The sequence below is a fragment of the Petromyzon marinus genome, chromosome 50 (assembly GCF_048934315.1).
Source record: "Petromyzon marinus isolate PM22_M1 ecotype Great Lakes invasive population chromosome 50, UKy_Petmar_22M1.pri1.0, whole genome shotgun sequence".
Lineage (NCBI taxonomy): Eukaryota > Metazoa > Chordata > Hyperoartia > Petromyzontiformes > Petromyzontidae > Petromyzon > Petromyzon marinus.
The window spans coordinates 7,501,106-7,515,395 of record NC_133716.1 but is presented as its reverse complement, the minus strand read 5'-3'; the positions used below and the strand labels follow the sequence as shown (position 1 = coordinate 7,515,395).

Sequence of the window (14,290 nt, the reverse complement as noted above, 5' to 3'; positions counted from 1 at the left end):
ACCAAGAAAACAATTGGTAACACTACGCAGTGAAGGACTGAAATCCTGCAGCGCCCGCAAGGTCCCCCTGCTCAAGAAAGCAGATATACATGCCTGTCTGAAGTTTGCCAATGAACATCTGAATGATTCAGAGGACAACTGGGTGAAAGTGTTGTAGTCAGATGAGACCAAAATGGAGCTCTTTGACATCAACTCAACTCGCCGTGTTTGGAGGAGGAGGAATGCTGCCTATGACCCCAAGAACACCAACCCACCGTCAAACATGGAGGTGGAAACATTATGCTTTGGGGGTGTTTTTCTGCTAAGGGGACAGGACAACTTCACCGCATCAAAGGGACGATGGACGGGGCCATGTACCGTCAAATCTTGGGTGAGAACCTCCTTCCCTCAGCCAGGGCATTGAAAATGGGTCGTGGATGGGTATTCCAGCATGACAATGACCCAAAACACACGGCCAAGGCAACAAAGGAGTGGCTTCAGAAGAAGCACATTAAGGTCCTGGAGTGGCCTAGCCAGTCTCCAGACCTTAATCCTATGAAAAATCTGTGGAGGGAACTAAAGGTTCGAGTTGCCAAACGTCAGCCTCGAAACCTTAATGACTTGGAGAAGATCTGCAAAGAGGAGTGGGACAAAATCCCTCCTGAGATGTGTGCAAACCTGTTGGCCAACTACAAGAAACGTCTGACCTCTGTGATTGCCAACAAGGGTTTTGCCACCAAGTACTAAGTCATGTTTTGCAGAGGGGTCAAATACTTATTTCCCTCATTAAAATGCAAATCAATTCATAACATTTTCGACATGCGTTTGTCTGGATTTTGTTGTTGTTATTCTGTCTCTCACTGTTCAAATAAACCTACCATTAAAATTATAATCTGATCATTTCTTTGTCAGTGGGCAAACGTACAAAATCAGCAGGGGATCAAATACTTTTTTTCCCTCACTTTAGCTGGCGTATCTAGAGCGCATTGTTCACGGGGGAAAGGGGTGCCCAGGTAGCGAGTTGTTAACTACCTCGCCTGGTATGCAGGAGGTCGTGGGTTTTATCCCGACCCAACACCTGTATATTTGGAGTTTGCGTGTTCTCCGTGGTCGCGTGGATTTTTCTCCGGGTCCTCCGGTTTTTCCCTGCACATTTAGAATAAACATGCGGTCAGCGTATTTGGCTGCTATACATTTTCACGTGATAAGCCACTTCGATTTAAAGCTTTCGTGACTGCAAGGATTCATCTTCTTTGGTTCTTTCGGTAAAGTCACGTAGAATGAGAATAAAATAATAAATTGATAAAATAAAATAACACAATTATATTCTCACGACGTTTCGGCCACAACACAAGCGGCCTTCATCAGGTGAAGGGACGAGACACTCCAGCGCTGTCCTCCAGACAGTCTCGTCCCTTCACCTGATGAAGGCCGCTTGTGTTGTGGCTGAAACGTCGTGCGAATATTATTGTGTTATTTTATTTTATCAATTTATTATTTTATTCTCATTCTACGTGACTTTACCGAAAGAACCAAGGAAGATAAGCCACTTTGTTGAGCTATCGTTTGTGGCCAGGTTGCTTCTAAAAAAAATGCTATATAGCTCAGCGGGCCTTACCTGGTCAAATAAAAAGTTGATAATGGTTTATAAGGGTTCTAATGTACTGTGCATTACACTCTTTGCTGCCTCTGGTATGCATGGGTGTATATTGAGAGTATTACAGTCCGGCAGGTGGCACGGTGGCCCACGGGGCTGTTCCTCATGCCAGGATTTCTGTTCCAGCTCTCATTGAGTGCCAGGACCCAACGAGAGGAAAATTAACCGTTGTCTCCTTGGGTCTCGTGCGTGCAATTGTGACTGGCTTAGTCCCATCATACCCAACAGGCACAAAGACAAGGATCTCCCCTTTAGCCTTCAGCAGACTGTTAGGGCAAGTGCTGTAAGCAAGCACCTATGAAGGCCGGCATGGCACACGAGGGGGTTGGTCGCCAGCACCACGCCCGACCACCTTTGTCTCCCTAGTGACAATGTTTTACACATCATACCAAGTACTCATTTGAGGCAGAGTCGACCAAGGGGAGGCCCAGGACTGGTTCAAATAATCGTGACTGATGTTTGCCGTGAGCGGGAATCAAACACGGGACGCCGGGTTCGTAGCGCAGCGCGCTAACGGGTACACAACCGCTCGCTATCAGACAGACACACTCACAAATCAGCTCCACGAAAAGCAGTAGTAATGAACGGTTCGAGAATGCCTCTTGTGTGCGTGCACCAATTGGCATGTCCAAGTTAGAGGTTGCGGAAAGGGTGAGATAGGCAGAGTGTAATGTGGTGTTGGAGCCAGTGCATTGAGGCGCCCTCGGGAGAGTTATGCGAAAAAGTTACAGTAATTAGTGGGAGGATGTCTGCAAGGTCTTGATCTAAAGCCGTCTGCTTAGGGGATGCAACGGTACATGTGATTGGGAGCTCGAATAAATAAAAGCACTGCAGTTTTGCGTACCCATTTTAGTGCATTGCGTGCATGTGTGTGCGAGCGTGTGGAGCGGTTGTGTCGTGGTTAGCACACTGCGCTAAGAACCCGCCAACCAGAGTTCAATTCGCACTCAGGGCCAACCGAAGTGGTGAGTATTTTAACTGGTGCTGGGCCATAGGGTGACTCAGGCTTAAACGCGTACCTGGTGCGGTGTGTAAACAACAGAGGTGGCTGGCTTTGGTGCTGGCCACAACCACCCACTGGTACACTGTACTGGCCTGACTTAATACATGCTCGCGATTGCCACTTGTTTCAACAGCCCGAGTAGGGAGGATCTTTTTATCTTTTGAGTGCTTCGCATTAAGTGCACTTCACTCTCGTCGTAAATATTTATCGTTCCTGATGTAAAAAAAGTCATGCTTTGCGGCATGATTAATTTTTTAATGGGCTTGCCAGAGACCACCTGAAGCGATGGGACAGCGCAGGACATCCTGCGGCGAGGTGTGTGATGCATTCATCTCCGTTGGAAAACATCGTAGAATTTATTCAGTAAGATGTTACTTTCTGCCCATGCCGTGTTGTTCAGCTTGGGAGGTCATTCCAGTAGTGAGTGAGCAATAAATTATTCTGCTGAATGCACATCACACCAGTGCATCGTGCAGGGCAGCGCAGCTCAAAAAGAAACTTCAGCGGTGGAGGAAAAAAAATATGCGAGGCTGTTATACCGCACGGGGCAAAAATCAGTGAGTAACCAACAAGAAAAACATATTCATGAAACTAATATCACATTCCTTGAACATCTTTCCAAGGGAAATAGATTTATGTATTTTCCATTGCACTCTGGCTCTGTGGGAAATTTGTAGTGAAGGAATATTCATGATTAATGAGTTTCTTTGTTTTTTTATTAAGTGGGACATCCAATTCCGGACGAACTTGTGCTGCGAGTGAAATAATTTTGCACGTAAAAAAAATCCCTCCGTGTGTCGAGACTGACCTTAAACTTACATGACATGTCAGAGCTGTTTCATTCAGGGAAGTTTTCTAAGCTTAAAAAAATGGTAAGGTGCCTCTTGGGGATGATGACATGTCAGATCGCCGTTGCGTTACCGCTGAGATCCTGGGTATAAATTCAGGAAGCCACCCATGATTTACCGATGTCTTGGCATGGTTACCGATGACCGCACGGCAAACCACATCTAGTTTGCCTTGTTACTCAATTTGGATTATTTCTGCTATGATAATTCAGATTTTATTAAAGTATTTACTCACATGCGACAAACTCTTTACAGGGCATGTATGTATGTTGAACTTCTTTTTTGCACCATATTTAGCCAACTGTGCAAATTGGAGGTGTTGGGTCTCTCCTAGATCAGTTCAGCATTAAATGAGTACCCGGTGCCTTGTGTAAAGCATCGGCAATGGGGAGCTACGCAATACTTATGAAGTATCGATATACAAACTCATTATTGCTTTTTGAATTGAACAAAGGCCCTGATATTTGTAATGTAGAGCCAAATAAGATCTGCTAAACCAGCATGATGTTTAACAAGCCTAACTCTGCTAATAAGATCCAGCAGGTTAATACCGGTCCACTGTTGGCTCGCTTAAACAAATGTTGCTGGAGAATATAGGTTTTCAAAGCCAATAGGTCGACGGACTAACATTTTTTTTGTGTGAAGTCACAGAATTGAGGTCTGCTTATATATGCCTTTTAACCAAGTACTTTAGTCCTGTGCTGTAATCATTGGGGATGGGGGGGGGCATTGTCTAAGACAAGGTGATGCACTGCAGGTTGTAAGAATTCTCAGTGTAAAATTGCGTGTTTTCACAATGTCATGCTGATAGCACAAGCGGGATATAAACGGTTAAGGTGCAGCCCTGCAATGCTTTCCCATGGCACTACTGGCGGATGGGCCGCCACTCGAGGCAGCTTTGGAAAACCCCTCGAGGGTGTTGTTTTGGGGCCTACTCTTCCACACTGGTCATACGTCCTCAACCGGCCTATCAAAGTGTTGGGATAACCCCGGTCTACTTCACTGCTTCTTTCCCACCGTACAACAGAAAACCGTTGCTGGATCCATGCCAAGTCAGTCCAACGGGTCCCAGGAGGTACCACGTTGTCTTTACAGATAGTCCCCCCGAGTTACGACGGTCCGACTTACGATGTTTCGATCTTACGATGGCGATAGCGATACGACAAAATTGTTAGATATTTTACATTTCGCGCGGCAGGCAAACGCAGCAGCGTATGAGGTACGAATCTTGGTGAGTACAGTACAATATGATACGTTACGTTCAATGCGTGTATGATACCTAGCTTTAGAGATTGCATTTTAGGGTTACCTCGATACGATACGTTCAATGCGTGTTAAAAGTTTTTATAGCAGATAGGATTGTTTCCTGAAAAAACTTTATTAATCTCAGTTCATATAGGTAGGCTAAGAATTTACCCATTTTTTTACTTTACATTTTACTGTGCAATACAGTATTGTAATTCATAAATACATACAGTATATAGTTTATACAGTACGGTACTGTAAATTGCTCTGTTTTGATAAATTATCACCATTCTTTAAGACTCCTGGGTAGGCTAGGCCATCTTCGACTTACGATATTTTCGACTTTTGATGGGGTCATTGTAACGCATCTCCATCGTAATTAGAGGACTACCTGTACATTGCAGAAGCCAATCCGTATCACTGATATGTGTGGATGACGCGTTGGCACTGTGTCCGCATAGTGACTGATGTCTTGCGCAATTAACCTGTCATTAGCCCCGCCCCTGGCCCTGCTTGGCCCCAGGCCTGTTTCAAATTTCTTGTGAGGCCAGCATATCTCTGTTTGGTGTCCAGCTCGGAATGGTTAAAGCCACTGATGAAAACCACACGTGCCGTGCATTAGGCCACCACACTGACTGCTCAGATGTGCCAGTGTAAATTGGGTACAAATGTGTCGGCAAGCTTTGCTGCCCTGACGAATGCGGCCGGATGCTTTGGTGCACCCACCCACACTGTGTGCCGTGGTCGTCTATAATGGGTGCCTGTTAACACCAATTGCCCTGACGTTCTAACCAGATTTACAGTGATGTTTGTGCGTGGGGTTGTATTTATTTATTTCAAAGCCATGAACAGTAATGTAATGTGCGCCTGATCATGCACATTCTCGGAAAATGAAACCCCTTTAGCTGACGGGGTTTAAAAAAAAAACAAATTACATTCTAGTGGTGAAAAAATCCTCTCGCAGAGCAAATGTGTTTCACTGATGGGACCTTAACTGAGAGTGTTGCCTCCGACCAAATCGCCCTGAATATATCTATCCAGCCTCGTCATATCTCGGAAGCGAAGCAGAATGTAGCCTGGTTCGTCGGTGGATGGTTGACGACCTCAGAATACAAGATCTTGTAGGCCTGGGGGGTGAATGCGAGTAGGCCAATACAGCAATTCTTGAATCAAACTGTGTGGATATTTGAGTGCATGTGTTTTTACTTTATTTTATCCCTGCGTGTACTATAGTTTTTCTCCCACACAAAGCCAAACACTCATTCATTCCAATTTTTCCATAACATCCCAATGCAGGACTTGCCTGAGAAACCAAAAAGTCTTGCTACTCGCTGAGACTTCGCTGCTTAGATTTTCACATTTGTGCCGTGTAGCCCTCTGAATTATTTTCGAGTTCTACTGCCCGATGTTCGGCACGATGTCCCAACATTTCTCTCCACGTGCTGGGAGCTTTCTATGAATCCATCTGTGACAGCTCAACTTAACTATTCGAATTGAGCCACATCAGTCCTTTACTATAGCACACTCACACAGAATATGCAGACCTCGCATTTCTGCGTAAACAGTTGGCATGGTACACCGCCCATTGCTTCGCCAACACGTAACGTGCATCGCGTTGAACCCGTGCGAGTGCGGTCCTCTCCCGTGGGCAGCCATGCAAGCGCTGTTAATGCGGAACCCAAGAACAGTGGGAAACTTGGCTTCGACGGTGACAGAGGTCTCGCTTGGTTTCTCTGGCTGCCGGTAATTGGCGCCGGTGCAGTGACCTGCGGTGTTTATGCGCTCGCCGAAGAGTGCCACAAAAGTGGGCCGTTTACAGCCATGTTTATAAAAATGACATCCATCGCGTACGTCCACACTCAACAGATATAGTGCGGTGATCGATTGGTTTAGGTGTGTGTCGATCATGGCGGAGTGGGGGTTGGGAGGGAATTGGTCATACTTCACCCTGGTCAGTGCGGGTTGGTGAAGGGAACACATTTTATCTCTCATCGTGCCAAGTACCTCTGCCTTTCAGACACGCGGCTTTTTTTTTTTAAATCTCAGAAGTGACTGGGAAAGAAGGAAACATCACTTTTGAGGCCCCACGCAAGCACTATTACAGCGAGAGAAGTACATTTACAAAAAATTAAAAGGCAGGCATTGAAATCGTGACAAATTTTATGAGGTGGAATTTAATATATTGCTGCTTTACTTGGAAATACTGTAATATTTTTTCTGAAATGGGTGCGCAGATTGAAACGCTGCAGTGAATTCTCAAACTTTAATGTCCCTCGGGGCCTTTGGGTACGTAATTGGGCACATCTAATTATTTTTTTGAGAGCTTAGTGCTCGCTTTTTTATTCATCTTCGAGTGTCCTTTAGAGCTTGAAATTGTTTCTAAAGCTCCGTCTGAATTTTTGCAATGCTACCAGCTGATTTGAGGAGAATAAATTACTTGAGGAAAACTGCAACAACAGTAAACATGACGCTAATAAGCACGGAACACACATCATTGAAAAAAGTTAACTTCACACTTATGCAATAAAAATGTTAAGCGGTATTTTCCCATTGATTTTTATATAAAAAAGAAATAGACGTGAGGCCAAAGTTTTAATTGAATTCGTACAATTAAGCTGTTACCACTTTTGTAGCTGCACTGGATGAGCCTTGCAGTGTCAATCATGACACGTTTCAGCCTCTATAATGCCTGCAGAATGGTATTTGATCTGCCTAAGCAATAAATGCAAACTATTTTCTTTGTAATTTCTGCCCCCCCCCCCCATATCCCGGCACTGTCAGGGTCATCGTGATATAAAATCCACTTGGGGCTCTCACTGGGAAGCACAGCAGCTTCTAAGTGTTCAGAGTGGCCCACTGAAGTGGCAATCGCATAGCTACCTTGAAGTAACCTCTGGTCCACACAGTAGAGGGCGACATTTTTCCCACGCGTCCCGCATGTGAAGATACATTTTTGTTGCATTGTGGTCAAACTGATATTTTAATTCTCGCAGGTGGGATTTAGCCACATTGAGTGCAAAACCTATTGCGATGTGGATGGTTGCTTTGTGTAGCCATCGCTGCTTGGGCTGAGACATCTCTATACACTTGAGAACCTGATTTAAATGCAAGCGGTTACCTGGATTCGAACCCATGCCCTCAGTGGTGCCAGCTCAGTACCCTTGCCTCAGCCGCCGTGCCACCTCATGTGTGCACATTTAAACATTTTAATTTAGTTCAGTTTGACTTCCGGCAATAACTTCTGTAGACATTAATGCTTTACCAAAATTGAAAGGTCGCCAGAGTAATAGTTTAAATTTAGTGCATGGCAAAATGTTAAAAAACGAATTATAAATAATTACAGCATACAGTTAACTATATATAGTTGCCTAAGAATAATTCAAAGTCTAATGTAACACAGAACATCTTTCATATATATGGCTCTTTATATGGCACTCTGTTAAATTATTGTACCCAATATTGGTGTCTCAGTGTTATGCAATCTCTGGTTAAAAAGGGCAAGTGGTGCAGCCCTCCAATTGCTTGCTCACGCCACTGCTGGCAGAAAGGGCCTTCACTAGGAGTAGCTCCAGCGAGCCCTTTAAGAGGGTTATTAGCCTACTCTTCCACGCCAGCCAGATGTCTTGGAAGTACACACAATTTATTCCACCACACCCGACTTGATGTTCGACTATCTGTGGCCTAACAATTTACATTGTTAGGTGGATAGGCGGCAGCGGGGGTGGGGGGGGAAATTAAGACATTTGCCCTTTGTTTCAACTGCTACGCTGGGAAATAACCATTAAACACTTATTGAGAATGTTTATTTTTTTCAATCCATTAATCCGAAAGGGTTGGGGTCTAATCTGTCTCGAAAGGGAAAAAGGTGCAGCCCTGCAATTACTTGCTCACGCCACTGCTTGCAGAAGGGCCTTCACTAGCGGTAAGCTCTAGGGAGCCTCAAAGAGTGGTGGTATAATGGTCCACGACATTGGCCAAACATCTTGGAATCTGTGGGAGTAACCTCTACACTTTACCCCACCACTTGTGACCTACCCATTTACGCTGGGATACTTAATTGACTTTCCCATTGATTACATTGGCGTGTGAAGAGGTGGAATCGAATCACAACTGCCTCTGGATTGCAAGCACTATGTGCTGACCGCTAACACTGTGGCAGCATTCCCTCAGCTTGCGGTTACCTGTTATTTTCTTCACGTGTCTACAGGATCATCAAGGCACGTATGAGAGTAACCTCAGTGGAGAGTTCCACCATCTCTGGGGATAGCCGCCGCAAAGTCTGAGCACATTGCTTAATAAATTAGACATTTCTTTGCAGCGTACAATACACAAGAGCGGCATGTGCCCCATTTCCGAATTGGTTATGGAGTCACTTTGCCAACCGTGGCCCCTTTGTATTTGTGCGTTTATTCCTCCCAGGGGCTCCTGCACACTGCCAGCATGCTGATTTTCCGAATAACATCGGCTACAGAGTAGAAATAGGTGAGCAGTAGGACGTGTATATTGAAATGCAGTCCTCCCTTGCATTCCCTTGGGCTGTGCAGAAACCTGGCGATGACTTTGTTGCAACGGGATCTGGTACATCTCGGCCATATTTTGTTTGGTACGCCTTGGATTTTTGAAGTAGTTTTGCTTTAATGAAAGGCCCTTTATTTACTGGGGTACTCTTTTGAGTTATTTGATTGTTATTGACAAACAAAAAGAAGCAGGCCCAAGTGCCGAAGAAACTGGAGATTATTAGTTGGCAGCTTTTGAGAATTTTATTTGCAACTTGGAATCTTAATTACATATTCAGCCTCATTAGAAAACACTTGGAGTGGGCAGTCATGACCAACCTTAAATGGCCAATGTAAAAGTTAAGCGTTCTTTGTCAACAGCTGCAATACAACATGTAACATTCAACACAGCAGTTGGTCACATTGTGGCCTTAAAAGGAAATATAATGGATGTAGTGACGTAAATGGTGTCACTAGGGTGTTCGCGCCAGCTACTATTACAGTAGTGCAACTGTGCGTCTGGAGCCTCTCTCTAGCACCAGAATAAGTACGGCATGTCAGCCAGCCCTAGAGGGCATAGTCCTGGTGATGGCCTGAGAGAGAGGGCAAGTGAGGACGTGGTAGCCTGAGTGGGGCACGTGATGCTGGGTCGAGATCCTTCGGGAGAGGTCTCGAAGGGGGCGTGGCCGAAGGCGGAGCGAGGCCACGCCCAGGAGCATAAAGGGGCAGTCGCGAGAGAGTTCTGGGCTCGTCTGTGGAGTCAAGCCTGGGGTCCCGCGTCTCGTCGTCTCCGGGTCTTCGTCTGGAGTTAACTCGCTACTCTCATCGTTAGCCACATCACCTACTATAGAACCTGAGTTACGTTCAGTGTTACCCGCTGGGGAAGTTGTTAAATAAAAGTGTTGCCTCCCAGTCCAGAGTGTGTGCCTCCGTGTTGAACACTACATATAAACGGCTGTGTTTCAGGCAAGCGCCCTTTTTCATGGCACATGCATGTGCTGTGAACTTGTATGAGCTCTGAAGAAAGGCAAATGCCCAGAGCGTGTCCCCTGTTATATCTGTTAATGACAAATGTTTTGCGTTTTTATGGTATTCTTGCTTGTACACAACTGCCAACGTATCACCAAATAATTGTTTAATACAAAAATAGTTGACTTGCCAGAGTAGCCACGTTAGTTTGCGAGTGTAAATTTGTGCAGATCGGAGGCTCGACCTTTTGTCACTATCACGAGGCAGCTGTGTGAGAAACCGCGTCACTCAATAAGAATGAGTAGGGTCTGGTTGTTATGCAGCATGGGCGTCGAGGTTGCCAATCTCCTGGCTTTCCAGGGTATGGTTGGACAGGAAGTGGATTAATTTCCAAGCGTGCAGGGGTGGAGTATTACGCCTCCCCCCAGCCTCTCATTCATAGTTTTGGCCAAACATCCAAATATAAAACTAAAGAGCTTGGGCAATTGCTCATGCCAGTTATGGCTGCCTCCCCGCTTGTCTGTGGTTTCCCTTGACTCTGCATCATGGTCTCCGAAAGTGAATGAAAAATGTGTCCTTTATAAATTCTGAATTAAACTTTTTTTATTTTACATCCAAAGCTCTCCTAACCACGAAGCTCGCCGATGACTACGTTGGTGCATATGAGGCGCCATTCCTGTTGCACGACAGGACGTTCACATTACGTTAAACGTGTCGCTGTCTGCCACCGGCACGATTCCTGAGTTTTCTACTTAACGAATTTTTAAAAAATGCACGCCACCGTCTTCTAATTTTTGTGAAGTTTCTCAATCGAAGCAATTTGGCGAGTGCGACGCCGTTTTGTTCCGCTAAGCTCCAGGGCAATTTGAATAGCGTCTGGAAGCAGGCTATCAAAGGCATTCATGCAATCAAACTTTATTCACAGTAGTATCCAGAAACATATATCCCTCCTGCACTATTACTCGTATGTAGGTTATGGTCTTAAAAATAAATCCGTCACTTGGGTTACCGTGACCTATATTAGTGTGGCTTCTCTGTCAAAACCCGTTTGTCTCCTTAATGCTTTATCGGCTCACCTTTTTTTTGTTTCTGCCACACAAATTCGCTGGCCTGTGCATTATTTGCCTCTGCAGCGGGCCAAAGTACAATAAGGACAAAAACGAGCTCTTGCCGAAATGCTTGCCGTTCGATTTTTCTGCGTCCATGGTAAATTTCATTTGGTCAATCACGTCAATTGATGATGTCCCCAACGTGTTCAATATTAGTTCCAATGTGTTTTTTGCGTGTTGTACAGCCTCTTCTTCGGCACGATGTCCAACATTTCGCTAAACACGCTGGTAGTTCCAGTTCCAAGAAAATGTAACCTGAACACACGTCGGAGGGCTATACAGCACAACTGCGAAAGCCTACGCAGTGGCGTTTCATCGTGTCCATTACTGCTCAAGTGCAGTCACGTGCGCTGAATAAGGCAGATAAGACCCCGGCTCTTTGGGACTAATGGATTTTCAAAAGAAACAATCTCAAAAAGTGTTTCATTAAGAGTTATTTCCTTGAGCTTTTAGTGGAATATTTCCCAGCGTAGCAGTTGAAACAAAGGGCGAATCTTAAAATCCCTCCTCCCCCCACGCCGTTGTCCAACCAACAATGTAAATGGTTAGGCCACAGTTAGCCAAAGCGGCAAGTCGGGTGTGGTGGTATAAATTGTCGGTACTTTGAAGACGTCTGGCTGGCATGGAAGAGTAAGCCAATCACCCTCTTGAAGGGCTCCCTGGAGCTCCTAGTGGAGGCCCTTCCACCAGCAGTGGCGTGAGCAAGTAATTGCAGGACTGCACCTTTGCCTTTTAACGAACACCGGCGAACGGAATATTTGGGCACCGTTGTTGTTCACAGGCCCTCTCCTTAAAACAAGCCGCTTTGCACAGTTGAAAGGGCGGACTGGGGCACGCGGACCAAAAAAAAACACCACCCATCACGATCTCGTGCGATGTTATTGACGCCGTGAGTCCGTCGGCCAAAAAGGCAATCCGCTGTGCGGCAGGCCGCGGCGGCGGCGGCAACAACAACAACAGCAGCCGTGGGGAAGCGCCAGCGAGCTGCCCACACGGCGGAGGGTTTCCGGCGCGGCTCTCGCGCCACGCCGGTTACGGTGCTTGGAGCAGGGGCGCAATGACAAAGCTGTGGCTTAGTCCATTTATAACAATCATCGCATTTCCCCCCCCCCCCCCCCCCCCCACAATACATTGCCCTTTATTAGAAGAGTTATGTGTGTGGTGCTTTTTTTAAATGCATAATTTCTTCTCTTTTGCCACTCCATTTCATCGTTTTTATTTCTCTGCGAGCCGAATGTTTAGGCTACGCCCGCTAAGGAATGTCCGATTCGATTTTGCTGTTGCGTTTTTTTTTTTTTACACCGCGCTGCCTTTTATTTTCACTCTTTTACTTCTCTGTTCCCCCCCCCCCCCATTCATCTCATCCATCGATGGTTGCAGCACGTTGCACAATCCACGTATTCCTGAGTCACTAAACTATGAAAAACCCGCTAGAATTCATCAAGGCGTTTTTCATGCGTGCCCACCTGCGCTGGTTGAGGGCACTGGGAATTACGTGAGATGGAGGATTGCCAGGTCGCCCTGCTGCTTCAGATTAAATGTGCATGAGGTAATGTGCTTGCAGTCGACCTGCTGCAGTGATAGTTCTCCACACTCTCCTCGGGATTGCTTTTCAGTTGGCCAGACAACCGCGCACGTTAGAAGGACACATCGTTGTCTGCCGATAATAATTTTCTCGTGCATTAAAAGCCTCTCTAAGCCAGACGCGGGCAAGCCAGAATTACAGACGAACAAAATAAATGCTTTAAATGTCTCTCCTGCTGATCTCTACAGCCAGTGAACTTCACCCATCGACATCTTGCTTCGTGGTAACAGACTCGGATGATGAAACGGTAAAGGAGCATATTCTTTGGTTCTTTCGGTAAAGTCACGCAAGTAAAAATAAAGTTAATCAAATCACGACGTTTCGGATTGCAACACAAGCTTCCGTCATCAGGTGTAACTAGCACAGCAAAATTACTGTAAAGAGAGCTATTTTGTAATAAGAGATTATTATATAGGGTAAGAGGAGGGGGTGGGGGAGGAGCCAGGGAGGACGGACGCAGGGTGGTGGGGGGTGTTGGGAGACGGGGGATGGTGAAGTTCCAGATCCTGATTCCTGCACCACGGATGGGGAGAGGGGGAGCGGTGCGGGGCGGGGGAGAGTGGGATGGGAGACAGCTTTTGCACGATTGAGGGTAAGCGGAGGGGGGGTTGTTGGGAGACGGGGGATGGTGAAGCTCCGGATCCTGATTCTTGCACCACGGATGGCGTGGAGAGTGGGAAGGGAGACAACTTTTCACGATTGAAACATTGCAAGTCAAATAGGAGTATTTTTTGTGTTATTAATTTGTAAGGCGCAAATTACAAAAATGTAATTCATTGTTATTACGTGCTAATTAAATGTCTTGGATTGTAATTACATTCAAATGTATTTGAAATATATTTACTTCAATTAATTAATTGTGTGCGGTGTGCCAGGCACCCCCCATTTCTAATCAGATAGGCTGTCCCCATGATTAGCCTGGCTTCAACACATTTCACTGAATCTGCAGAACAATTTGGACAATGTGAAAAATCTATCTTGAGGTTGGTATAATTTTTTTATATATATTTTATTAGGAGTATCGATTGGAGTCACCGATAATAGGATATTTGGACCCCAGTTGAAAAATTTCACCATATACAATTATACCATTTAATATAAAAGTATTGCCTTGTGGCAATTTGGCTTATGTATGTCAGGCTGAAATAAAGTTATGGATGAGAAGAGGTTTGAGGACTTTTAGAAAGATAAACTTGATGTTGAAAAGTAACATTGTAACGTGCCTCAAAAATATAGTTTTAACCAATGTCTACTATCTGATATGACGAGGTCCAGATTCATGGTCATCAACAATCTATAAACAAAGAATTAAAGGAATAGGTTTTACCCTTTTAACTGGCACAAAAACTGACACCTTTATTCAAGGCATCATGTTTGCAATAACCACAACACAAGCAGT

General features: G+C 45.4%; 1 protein-coding gene across 1 annotated transcript in view; it reads left to right on the top strand.

Annotated features, from left to right (window-relative positions):
* Nucleotides 1-14,290, top strand: part of CACYBP (calcyclin binding protein) — a 125,545-nt gene that overhangs the window by 27,335 nt on the left and 83,920 nt on the right. The window lies entirely within an intron of this gene.